We start from the raw sequence: 13,932 nt of genomic DNA, 5'->3' as shown, positions 1-13,932 counted from the left end.
GCCTCTCTATTATGTTTTCAAGTAGAGTTCACAACATTGAGCTCGATTCGAGTCTCACTAAACAGATAAAAGTCAGTAGGAATGGAGTGCACATACTCTCCTTACTGAAACTTGACCTCTAATGGTCATAGTAGCATGATAGGCCTATGCCGAGGAGTTTGCTTGAGCCTATCAAGCCTTCTATGGAGTACACAGACTCTCTGACTCTCTCTGGATCTATCTGGCTCGATGTCACCTTCTAGTTAGCTCGGCTTCTACTCTCAGTTCTCTGCTTTTAGCTTTCTACATCTAGCTAACTCTTGTCACTACCTATTTGTGTATGCTCTCTGCTTCTATCAATTCGTGAATTTAAAGCCAGTCTGTTCTTTGAACGTTTGTTTTCGTTTTTCGGCCTTTTGGTTTCCCTACCCTTATCTGTTTGAATTCCTCTGCTCTATGTCATCATCACTGGGTAACACCTCGCAGGGAGGTGGCTACCTGTTTTCTAACAAACTAGGTGTCATATTCCCTGAATCATATTTGAATGGTCGTTAATTCCGTTCCCTTCAAGATCGACCACGAAACATGAATTGTTTTCCAACTCATCGTCCATGTCGGACTTCAAATCCCCTTCAATGTTTCTTTTTGACTTGTCAAATCCAGTCAGTCATCGGGACGCACCTCCATCGTTGATTTGGGCCCCCCATATCCTACGATCATCGCTCATATCGAGCGGCAAGTTGCTTGACGTTTACCCATCCGCCGGACATGTGTCGCTCGTTGTATGGCATCAGGAGGGACTCAGTCAAAACTCCTTACTGCCTCAAGGCCTTTCGATATCCTGCCAGTTTGTGGAATCCCGCACTATGGAACCAAACACATTACTCTTCCACATTTCATAGAGTTTTCGAGTCCGGGTGCTTCGGAACTTTCCTTCACTAAGGGTGATGCCCTGCGATACGGGATTAGTGCTGTTATCTCAAAATCAACCACTGAAAGGCTGCTGATCAGGTAGACCTTAAGTAACTGTTTCAAACCTACTTCTGGTAGGCTTAGCCTCCTCAACCTGAGAGGGCTCTCTCACAAGATTAAAGGTTTTGATAATGAATAAGATGGCTAACTCTTTGAAGAAAATGAATAAGTATAAATGGTGGAAACATAACTAGAGCATATCCATTGGGCTTATGGAGTCAAAATCATTTCAGTATAACAATGATATCAGCCTTACATAGAAGTCAGGGCATCCAGAATTCAACACATTTAGAACACACCAGAAACATATAGGACAACACAATTTATAAATGTATGAAGGAAATTAGAGCACAATCAGTGATTTCTAAGTAATCACACATTCATACCACTGCAAATACTGAGAAGAGGACAATGCAAGACATTCTGAACATTGAATTCCTTATGATTCTTGAGAAGCAAAACCAAATACTATATTACTAAAACAAAGTCTTACACACAGCACAATATTCAAGTTTCTCTGAAATTTTCCAACCCTTTGTACATCCACTTTTCTGCTATATATAGAGCTCTTTACGTAATTGAGATTCCTCCTCCAGCATGAGGGGAACTCGAATTCTTCCTATTATGACACCTATTGACACTTTAAACTAACTATTAAATGCAATTAACTGCTAACTGGAAGTTTTAGAGACCTAAAACAATTAGGAGTATAACTCCACATCATGTTGGTAATAGCATTTATTACAATCCAAACTCATTCTCTGACAAATGGCCTTCTTTAGTTTAGCTTTAGTGGAGGTTTGAAATTCCTTGTTGGCCCTTGATGCCTCATCCCTTTACTACTCCTACAAACTAGGAAACTACCCCTGTTTTTCTGCTTTTGGTCTCCACAAGGATCTTTGAAATCAATTATCCCTGTTGTTCTTCTTTAATTACACAAAAATGTATTGGACTACCATGTTTTTCATGCACTGTAGACCTTCCCCGTAAACATGTGTGAAGACAAAACCTCTTTAATGCTGCTTGAAATATCATGAACCATACTAGCTGTGATCATTTTTATAACAAATAACTTATGGTTCATATATATCTTTCCTCTGCTTGTTTTGCCCTTGCTGGATGCTTGCACTTTATAAATGATCCTTTTCAAAAATTCCCTTTCAAAAATATTTCCCCTTTGTCACTCAAAATTGGTCAACCAAATTATAACATGCAGCTATAGCAGTTTCATAGCGCGCTACGAAACTGCTATGCATTAGGCATCACCTACAACAGTTTCGTAGTGCGCTACGAAACTGCTATGTAATTTCAGAAACATAGTTTTAATGCCAAAATTTGATTGTCTTGAGCTTTATTTTTCTTGAAATGTCTTTTTCATCTGCCCTGAAGCTATTCAAAACTGAATGCAGAGACACCATTCTTCAAGGAAAACTTCAAAAAGGTAAATCATCAAAATTTAGGACTTAGCCTTACTTGCTGTGTGATTTTCCTTAGCTAAGGAAGTCCTTCCCGCTAGCTTAGTTGTATCTTCAAATCCTTGATTTTCCTCTTCATAATTCTGATCCCAGCTCTCAGTCTTGTATTAAATTTTCTAATGTATTTTGCTTCCTTTATTGCAGGGACTGACCAGGTGTAGTATTGAGCATGACAGTTGACCACCTCGGGTATTGAAATTGTTTTGTCTTCCCACAGAGCCTCCATTTTATTAAAATGAGCTTCCTTGATTGCATGTTTTCTTGAGGCTTTCTTTAGTCTAGCAATTTCAAGATTTGCTAACTTCAACTTCTTTTTCAACTCTTCAACACTATATTCCTCTTGAGAGATAACTGCCTTACCTCTATCGTTTTTATGCAGCTGTGATGATGTTTCTGATGAAGTCACAGGTCCTTCATGAGATTTTTTTACCTCCCCTGTTTCACTAGCTTCTGGCAATGTCTCTTGTATCTCCTTTGAATGCCTTGTCACAGGTCTTCTTGGCTTAAAAACAAATTCAGAAACTTGATCATCAAATTTGAGCTTTTTAGAGGTTTTGGTCTTTCTGGTTTTGCTTTTACCTGTTTCTATCAAGTCTGCTCGGACCAGAGGAGACTCCTCAATGTCAATAGCTTGAAGCAAATCATTCAGACTTCCCTTTGAAACCGGGCTTGCCTCAGTAACCACTGTCTTGCCTTTTTCTTTAGCTAACTGGCTCCTGGTTACTCTTCTCTGGACTGCTTCACCTGTAGATTGTTCATGTACACCCTCTTTGATCTGAGTTTTCTCTTTCTGTGACTGTTGGGGTGTGTCTTGGATTACTAGTGGTCTTGTGGGTTCCTTTACCTGTTTCCTAGCCTTCAATTTCATGAATCTCCTCGATCTTGTTTCTGCACGATGACTAACTGCTGGTGGAGAACTCTTTGTAGCCTGAGGACTGAGGCCAGTTTCATTCTTGAAGCCAGACATAAACATGAACACGGACCATTCCCTACCTATTTTCTGGAGCTCATGCAAAACGATCAATTTGACTAAGCTGTGATGAAACAATGAGGTCTCACAGGCTTCCTTCTTTAACTGAACCTTGTCACACATTTTGCCTAGGCTATGAAACAAGTAGAAAGGCAAATCAAGAGAAATCTTTCCAGTGAAATGAAGCAGAAGCTTGAAGTGATAAGAATACACCTTATGATACCTCCCTTCGCAGGTGAAGTACCTTTGTATGCAAGTAAGTAAATTAGCATATGAATCTTTGACAAAACTTCTGGGCACTGACTTGTTTAAGTCTGAATCAATGAACTTTGGTTTTAGAAATTCCTTGCAGGGGGTCATGTCAAACTTGAAATTTTTAAACCACCTTTCCTGTCCCCTTGGAATCTCGGTGACTATAGATATAACCCCTGGAGAGATTGGCAATTCAAGCACCCCAACTTTGGAATTCAGTCCTGTGAAATTTAAAGCAAATTCCCTGGTGACTTGCATATGGCCTCCTTGAAGTTTTTCACAAAACCTCCAATAGCCAACCTGTTTGAAGGCTTTTTCGACTTCATTATTCTTTAGGATGATATCTAAACCCTCAAGTTCATTCCTCAGACATCTGCCTGACCTATGATCTTTTCTTTCTGCAGACCCCTCCATGAAACTCCAGCAAAATGAAAATTTGAAAAAATTCGCACTGTCTCAATCTCGATCACTGCCTCGCTTGAAAACTGCCTCACTTGAAAACTACCTCGCTTGATCTTCAAGGAATTCTAATTTAAACGCTTGCCAATTTTCTCCTCATGCATGAACCCAAACATAATTATGACTGTGAATACTTGGCTTCTTTTTTAAACTTGCAACCTGAGCGTACCAAGACATTAACGACCCTAATGATGAGGATAAGCGGTTGAATGTGATAGGCAAAGTGTATGGACTGACCACTGATGATGTAAGGATAACTGATTTTGATAGATTTGACAACTGGATGAGATTTTCTATGGATCTGCACGAATCCCCAATTTCGTAGCGCAACCAGTGCAAAATCTAGGTTTTGTGCTACAAAAACACCTAGACTGGGTTTTGCACTACGAAAACTCCTAGACAGTTTCGTAGCGCATAAGAACCTTGAAACAAGTTTTGACATATGGAGTTTATGTGTGATATGAGACCAATGATAGATAAGTACAGAGAATTGACCTCTTTTGACCATACCAACAAGACTCTATTCAAAAACTTAGACTCTAAAACAACATGGAAAAACTAGACCAAGACTGACAACAATCCTTTGAAAAAAAAAAAAATGATGCTCAGAATTTGAAATTTTTCTTAAGTGATAATAAGTGCTTTAGTGCTAATCACATATCAAAAACCACCCCTATTTCTTGATTTGACCTCCGAACTTTCCAGTTTGCACCAGCGCGCGTTACCATGTGCCAACGGTCTACGCGCTCGATTGAGGGTCCTCATTGCTCCGCTATAGCCACAACTGCAACTATTACGACGATTCCTTTTGATAGCTTGATTATTCTGAGACTTGAATCTTTTGGCATAATTTGAAACAATCATGAAAACTTAGAGAGTGTTTAGGATCCAATTCAGATCAACAAATAACTTTTTCATACATAGTCATATTTTACTCGTTCAAGTTGTGTTGGATTCTTTTTCTCAAGCTCTATGAAATGGTGTTTTGTTTTGCTCGAATCTAAAGAATTTGAATTTTTGGTCATTTTGGATCCCTTTTGGATCATTCCTTCCCACTAAGAACTTTTGGACTGCCAAAATCCTTAGTTTTCATAAAACAAGTGAGGTGATTTCCTCCCCACTTGGTCAAAATATGTCCACCATGTTTTTTGTATTTGTCGCATCATAACAAGTTGTATAAAAACCATAACAACTAAAAGTACATTTTTAGCCAATTGTATTTTTCCACACCATTCTTCATTCATTAGTTCAACTACTATCCATGCACTAAACATCAGCAACATAAATAAATACAAGGATGTTAACAACAATGAACCAACAACATATTGAATTCTCTTAATAAATTCCCACGACAAAATCTCATGGCGCAACACTGATGCTCCCTTAAACACAACATCATTAGGTTTATATGCAACCAATTTATGCTTCAAAACATCTTCTTTATCGACCTTTGTAGACATAAGTGAAAAGTTCTTTCTTGCATTCACAAGCCTTTGCAATTTCCCTGTAGTAACTAATGAAGAATCATCTTTCATAAGATGAGATCAAATGATGTATTCCACACCATCCTTGAAAAGGCGATACTTGTTTTCCTCCTTGAAGTAGATAGCCTTCCTAACAAAACAATAAGGACTTCCAACCATAATCCCACATATATCCAAAGGAACCACATCAAATTCAACTTCGTCCACAAATTTTGATGTAATAGAAAATCTAAGCTTACAATTTTCAGTCATCTGCAACTTAGCATGATCACATACCCATCCAAGTTGATAAGGTTTAGAATGTGGTGTTGTCTTAAGATTTACATTCTTCACAAATTCTTTAGATATAAGATTAGCTTGAGATCCCCTGTCAAACAAAGTATCTACTTTAACATGCTTAGTAATCACCCTGATGTGATACAATTCATTCCTTTTTCTTACAAAAGAGGATTGTAAACTAGAATAATTAACATGTGATGAAGATATACATTTAACATCAATAGCTATAATTTGGCCTTCATTCCATTAATCTAATCCCAAATCTGTTGGTGTTGTTTTTGCTACAATCTTTTGCTTACCCTTCTTTTCTTTGCATCATTTTGGTCAATTTTTCGGGTGTAGTTGCTACTAATGTTCCCCATCATGTCCCTCCTTATTGCAGTGCTTTAAAATGAGATTCTCTTCCCCCTTTGTCGCTAAATTTGTTATCTTCATCTTTCCCTTTCCTTTAACCTCATTTTTAGGTTTCAATTCCATCGTTCCACCTCTTGTTTTCCCTACTTCAATCTAAATTGTTTGGAAAGATACTTCACCTAAGTTAGTTAGACTAAACATGAATAGTGTATTGCAAATATATTCAGGTAACCCACCTATGTGCTTCATGAGGGTTTCTTGGGTGTGTAATGGAATATTTAAGGTTAAGGATTTATTTCAAAATTCCTTTGTGTATTCTTGCATTGTTTTTCCTTTCCTTAATACTTTGCCTTTCAATTAATGCTTTCTCTTTGTATCCTAATGGATAGAATTGTTTTCTCAATGCAAGAACAAAGTCACTCCATGATGGGAAAATATTACCAATCGTTTGAGTTCCATGATGCATTTTACTCTACCACCAAACAAGTGTTGTGCCTTTAATCTAAAGCGATGCCAATCTAATTTTTACTTCCTCATCTATAATTTGTTGCATACTATAGTACACTTGCATTTGTCTAATTCAATCCAATATTTCAGCATTAATTTCCTCATTATACATTGGTAAGTCAAATTTAACATCTAAATTCAACAGTGATTGTGATGAAGATGATTCGGGTTGTTTAAAAAGAGAATAAATAGGGTCTTTATGCTCATCATCATTTTCTTCCTTCTTAACTGAATTGGCTTGTCCTTCATCTTTAGGCTTTTCTTTCTTGAATTCACAATACATCTCATCAACCATGGCTTGCAAGGTCATAAATGCATTACAAAACCTACATCTAAACCAAAAGGATGATCTCCTCTACCTTATTCAGCCATATCTTATTCATGAGTTGTTCTTCTCCTTGAGCCAATTTTAGGATCTCCTTCTAGAAGCCCTCCTTCACCATGCCTTAAATTTTCCCTGGTGATCATGCACACTTATAAACAAAAATTTTCAAAAACTGCTACGATACCACTTAATCTAAATCTCAATCGTTAAATCGCTACTTGGTTTATCAAAATTCTAAAGGTGTTTTTACATGTTAAAAGTCACCATTAAAAAATTCAAATTTAATGAAATGTGAAACTTGACGACAATTTGTAGGAAAATAAATGACAACAACAAATCACACAAACAATAGTGACATGATAATTGATAAAAATTTCGACTTATCTCAAAAGCCTATATCTTCAGGCCTGGTCTTCAATGGGGAAGCCTCTTTATTAATTCTTAAAATCCATCAAAATACATCCAATTCACATAAAATGCATTCCCGATTGGTCTTGTTGTGTTTTTCTTGGTCTCAAGATTCCAACACAACTAACGACACTAAAGAATACCTCATAGAACTCCCAGATTAAGCCTTCAAAGTTCTACTAATTCAGTGTCATTCTCTGCTAAAAACTCTTTCTGTTGCATAAAAATAAAATCATACTTCCTTTGCGCATTTGATTTGATATGATATAACAAAAAATAAATAAATAAATTTAAACAAATATTTGGGGCGGGGTCCATGGACCCACCCCCAAACATATTGTAACTATATATTTGTTTGATATAACATATCCACCCAACGAATATTATAACGCCATGAACGTTTGGATAGAGTGTTAAAACATGGGTTGATAGCTATGGTGGAGAACGCCATGTGGGTTGATAAATATGGCAAAACCACTAACTATGGTGAGCTCCACCTTTTTTTTCCATATATTACACCATATCATAACAAATAAATTTGGTGGAGCATATCTAACAAGGAACTAAGCGATGGTGCAACTATAAGTGTCGAGATTGGTTGCAACAAAGATGTTAGATCGAATCCCTCCAAGGTTGATCTGTACATAACAAAATTTTACCCATTGTGCCAGTGCCACGCGGCGCCTTGTAAGTGGGCCACATAGCTTCCTTGAACTCTGAACTTGGAACCATGATCTAGAACCTTGCCTTTTGGAACCATGATTCAGAACCTTGAACTGGAACCCTGATTTGCCCAACTTTGACTTTGACTTTTTGACTAGTTTTGACCAAAAATTTGACTACAAATAACTTCTACATACGGATTTGGATTTTTCCCATTCAAGTTGAGTTGGATTCATTTTCTCAATATATGTGAAATGGTGATGGTTTCGTTCAAATACAAAGACTTTGAATTTTTTTCCATTTTAGATCCCTTTCGGATCACAATTATGCATATTACAATTAAATATCTCAAATGTTACTTAGGAAACGAGGAGTTGAAGATATAGAATTACCATTTTTGGCATTGACAACGGATTCAATATTTCTTGATGCTTTATATTGAGCAGAAGAAGTAGTTTTGGAAGAAACAGGGACCTTACCAGTAGAAGACATGGAAGCAAAGGTCTTGATAATAAACTCTGCCTATCCAGCTACATTGGAAAGCTTGTAAAGTAAAAAAAATTCTCGAGTCTTCTTCATATATTCAATAATGTTATATCTAATATCTAAAGATACAGTTTCCTCCTTGGATGGTTGAGCAGTGCTAGTCGACTAAGAAGAATTCAGAGCAGCATTGAGAGTGTTAGAGTTACTCATAGTGCTTATTGAAGTACTCTTAGAGGTTTTCCTAGTTTAAGACTTAGAATATGATGGTTGAGTAGCATTTCTTGGGTGAAAAATCATTTTTAACAATTCCTTCTTATTCTCTTCTATATTGGGTTCAACTACGAATCCTTTACTCCTCAAACTATAAGTCTTTGGAGGTTTAGGAGGAGGGGTTTCCCCAACCAAAGCTTCTTGAATAGACTGAACCTCACTTCCTCGCACAACTTTGAATGTCATCACAGAGGAACCAACATTTTCATCAAGACGAGAAGCTTCTCCTTCATATTTTTCTTGCTCATATTCTCCTCAATTCGTCTGATCATCAACCACTTTACTCACCATAGCGGCCATATTATGTATCCATTACAAGCACATATTTTTTGAATGAGTTGCTTAGTGAAAGGTACAATAGTTGTCCATAACAAGTTATTTGACATTAAGATTAATATTAGATCTTTGAGATAATTTTGCTGGTGGATTATCACTTTTCTTGAAGAAATGCTTGTACGGTTTGCTGCGAGACGAGCTCTCACTTGACTTTCTCTTCAACTCATACACTGCATTAGTTAATTGCTTTAAATATTTAGCTAGAGCTTCAAAACAAAAATAGTATTTATCATTATATTTACTAGATGAGGCCTCATATTTCTTACCCATAGCCTTTGAATCATCGTGTGAATCATGTTCGAGTGCTCCTATGGACAACAGATCCTTCTCAACCACGAGAGCTTCCTTAAAGTTCTACATCAGTGTAGTTTTTTCTTCTCTTTTCATGAACAGAGTGATATCATCAGGGATCACCTTGGTATAATAATCAATAGTGATGGAGTCATGGGGAGGAAATTTTGCTGGGAACCGATTAAATTCTTTGATATTTTCCTTCTTTCCCATTTTCAATGAACTTAGCTCTGTAAGCAGCATAGCATGTGTCTTCTCTTTGTAAAAAAATTCAATAAAGGCTTTCAAAACTCATCCCAATTCCAAACGGATGCTAAGGGAAGGGAATGATACCATGTAGCACCATTTTTTATAAGGTGTGAGGAAACAACCTACATGCAACGTCATCATGTTGCACTCTCATCATTTGCAATGATAGATAGAAGTTAATGATGTCATCTTCAGCTGTAGTTCCTTTCTCTAAGTCATACCTAGGAATATGATTATCTATATGTCAAGCCATTTCATGTAGTGGACCTCAAATGTCGAGAAGAGACTGTGCCATCCAAGCCATAGGTTGTTGTTGATTGTCTCTTAGATGATTGTGAGCCATGTTTTCATTGACCTCTTCATTACCTTCTGAATTAGATCTTGAGCCTTCACTTCATCAAGGGGATTTTCCTGGTTTCTTATACTCTGTAGAACCCTTAAATTTCTTAGATTCTTCATATTTCTCATATTTTTGTGATTTATTTCCCTCCTACAATTTTCTTTGTTCCTTATATTTCTTCAGTTATAATATTCTCTTCACCTGCAACCTTTCAATATTCTCACTTCGTCATCAGTTTCCACCTTCTAAATTTTCTCCCCAATATTTTTCTTCTTCTGAACAAGCTTGAATTTATAGGCATTCAATCGATTGTCTTTCAACAACATCGGTATAATCATCCAAAGTCACATTAACAAATTCCTCTTCTGAACTCACTAGGACTCCTTGACGTGTATGGTGTGGTTGTGTTGAACGTGTATGAGGAAGGGAAGTTTTATCAAGGACAATTCAGAGGCTCCTAGAAATTTAATGAGTAATAGGACATAGAGCTCTCAGCTATTCATAAGTGACTTCATAGGCAACTTCACAATTATTAGGCACATCTTCAAGGCGAGGTGGTTCCTAAGTAGAAGGATAGGGGGAAGTGGATAAGGTTGATTGTTGGCCTGTTGAGAAGGGTCAAGGCAAGGATGAGAATTTGTATTAGCCATACAACAAGGTAGCTCCTCGTTCTAGCACAAAAAACCTTATTGATGAGAAGAAATATACTACCAATAGCAAGGGGATCACCCTGACATAGAATCCAAAATAGACCTTACACTGTTAGGTTTAGGAGTCCCATCTGGTATGTAGGCCCATCAACCATCATATTTCTTGTAGTTCACTTTGGACGAATCAAACAAAAACCATTAGGGAACAAAATAAAGCCTTCAACAACTGCAAATGAACAAGTTATGGAATTTAAACATGTGAAATGTCATGCATATAACAACAACTAAGTAGCATTGACATTAATCCTAAGAGAATAAGTGTTATAAAAAATTCAAATAAAACCCATGTGTTTGGTAGAAATTAGTCCATTTTTCATAAACAAGTTCATAATCAAAAATCTCATGAAAGCATGTAAAAGTTACCAATCCCATACATAATATATATGCTTAAATAGATAAAACAGTTTATCAACATAAACATAAGATAAGCACAACAAAATCCATCTTATCGTCGCAAGATAAATCTTAAAATGATTAATGAAACATGAAATAATTGCACAATTAGGCTCAAAGAGATTCAAAAGTTGAAATACTCATAACGTCATCACATGAAAATCCCATGACATCCATAAGTGCAAGTGCAAAATCACTACTTAAATTCATAAAGGTCTATTAGCTCTCAAACCATATGCACTAATTGAGTCCAAAAGCTAAAAACAAGTCCATTACATTGAGAAATGAGGTTATATTTATAGAAGATAAGGTGACCTCTCACCCTTCATGACCTTTCACCTACCCTCAATGAATTTTCATATTCCACATGACTTTTCCTATTCTATGATCTAGTGTATTCTCAAAAAAATATTATTTACATCAATATTAAGAAATTAAACAATTCTAATCAAATAATATAGTAATAGAAAGGTATGGAACATCAAGTTTCAATTCTAGAACCAAATATGCTATCCATAGATTGTAGTCTCCTGAAAGATTAAGAATCTGGTGTTGTAACTTGTCCCCATATATTTGTACACACTCTAATGCATCTGGTAATAGGGTGCACTTGTTTCCTTTTATCTGGTTTGATAGAGTGACAAGTTTAGTGTATAGCCTCACAGGCTTAGTCACGTACTGAGTGAATATCTCCTTTATAAATTCAAAGTCATCCCTTACAACAACTTGCTTGATAGGTTCTAAGAATGCTTGAATCTCTTGTTTTACTTCCTCTTGTGTTCTTGTTTCACCTAATGTTCCAATAGAAGGAATCTTGTGTAATTCAACAAGAGACTCTAGTGGACCAACTAAGTGTCAGTATGATGTTATCACTTTGTCCATGTCTCTAGCCAATTTATCATGTGACTGCATCTTGATGCACTCAACCACTTTGTCATCTCCTAATTTGATCTAATCTTTCCTTAGAAGTTCTTCGGGTGCATCAGGGTATTGATCAAATCATTCACATATATGTTCAGTTTTTGTTGTGGCTACTTTGATCAGTATTCCCCTTTCCTTTGATTCTTTATGCATGTTATGGAATGGGTCCATGACTTGATGTAGGGTCATCATTTCATCATAAACTAGGTACATTGCCTCCGCTAGTTGATGAGCCCCAGAAATGGGTAATTATATGCGCTCATTTTTCCTATTAATTCGACTTAATCCACCATTCTCATTAGTTTATTGCATGTTTTTTATTATATTTATGCTAATAGAGTGAATTGGGTTAGTCATTTTGCCAAAAAGTCTAATGTGTGCTTTATGCAGATTTTTGGTCAATTTTTAGACAAAATCAAAGGTTTAATGAGAATTTGTCAACCAAATTCGAGGAATAAGAAGGGAGAGGATTTGTAGGAGGGTCTCCCCTTCATTTATGAACCCTTACCTCGAATTATCCATCAAAAACTCAGAGCACAAAGATCCACTTTCCAAGGGGTAGCCGAGCAAGTCAAGTAGGACTGTTGTTTATCTTTAGTTCCAGGAAGCCAAGTTCCTTGATTTTAGGAGGACTGTTGGAGGTACCCATTGGTATAAATAAGAATGCTTAGGGCCTCAGTGTTTTTTAGTTATATTTTAGCCATTTGATAGTCCATTTTCGCACTTTAGTGCAGCCTTGTACTCAGCTCATTCTCGAGCTCTTTTTGCAGACAGTTTTGTGATGTAACTATTTTTTTTTATCAATGAAGATGAATCCAGCTTTGTACCAGCACTGATCCTTCCCAGGGGGCTGTAGCTCTTGGGGTTGAGCCCAAACCAAGTGCCCAGAACCTCCTTTGTGTATTTATATGTTTTTTTCTTGCATGCATGAAATAATTTATGTTGTTTAGGTTAAATCTTGCTTTGCTACTTAGGTTGTTTTTTATGATTAGAATAGTTGTTCTTGCTTTAGGCTGATTAGATAGTTTGTTGCAATAATAGAGAAAGATCCAAAAAAAGGCTACCAAGCAGGCCTTGATCTCCTTTCTCCCTCCTTAGGACCATGAATTGAGACCAAGGCACTCTTGCTTCCACCAAAACATTGTTTTTTCTTTCCAATGCAATTGCTAGTGTGAGATTTCGAGTTGGAGAAGTTGATATCAATTGTATTTACATGATTAGATCTATTCTTGTTCAGTTTCCATGTCTTTCTTGCATAACTTCCTGTCCGTAAAGTTCTGTTCAACACTTTTCTAGTTTTTAGGTCAGAATTAGGTTTAAATAGGTAAAACTCTGTTTTTTGTTCTTGCTTGGGATAGTTTTGAAAAGTAAGTGTGCAACTCACTTGTAGAACACTCTAGCTTATCATTCTTCCATCAAACAACCCGCTCTAGTTCATCTCACAAGATTTCCCCCATTCATTCACCATATTTTCCTAAACTGCCCTAATTTCTACATTTTTGTGTAAAATTGCTTTCTTGACCTTTGAACAAATCCAACCATCTCCTCCATTCCTTATATTCATTTACAAAGTCCTAGACCCCTTAACATCTATATCCAACCTTAATTTCCCTTTTCCCACTGATTTTCCACCTTCAAACCTCCAAAAACCACTTTCGGCCTCCTCCTATAGAACCTCCTGTAGAACATCCTGTAGATCCCCTGCAGCCTATTATAGAAGTTCATGCGAGTGATTTTTTGAAGTCTGATCACAATGGAAGTCTATATAAGGGTACTAGGTACTTCTTAGGTCCTCTCCACAACTTCCCA

This window comes from Pinus tabuliformis, chromosome 9 (genome assembly GCF_031772625.1).
Source record: "Pinus tabuliformis cultivar Carrire ecotype Pingquan chromosome 9, CPIR1, whole genome shotgun sequence".
Taxonomy (NCBI): Eukaryota; Viridiplantae; Streptophyta; class Pinopsida; order Pinales; family Pinaceae; genus Pinus; species Pinus tabuliformis.
Note: the sequence above shows the minus strand (reverse complement) of the source record.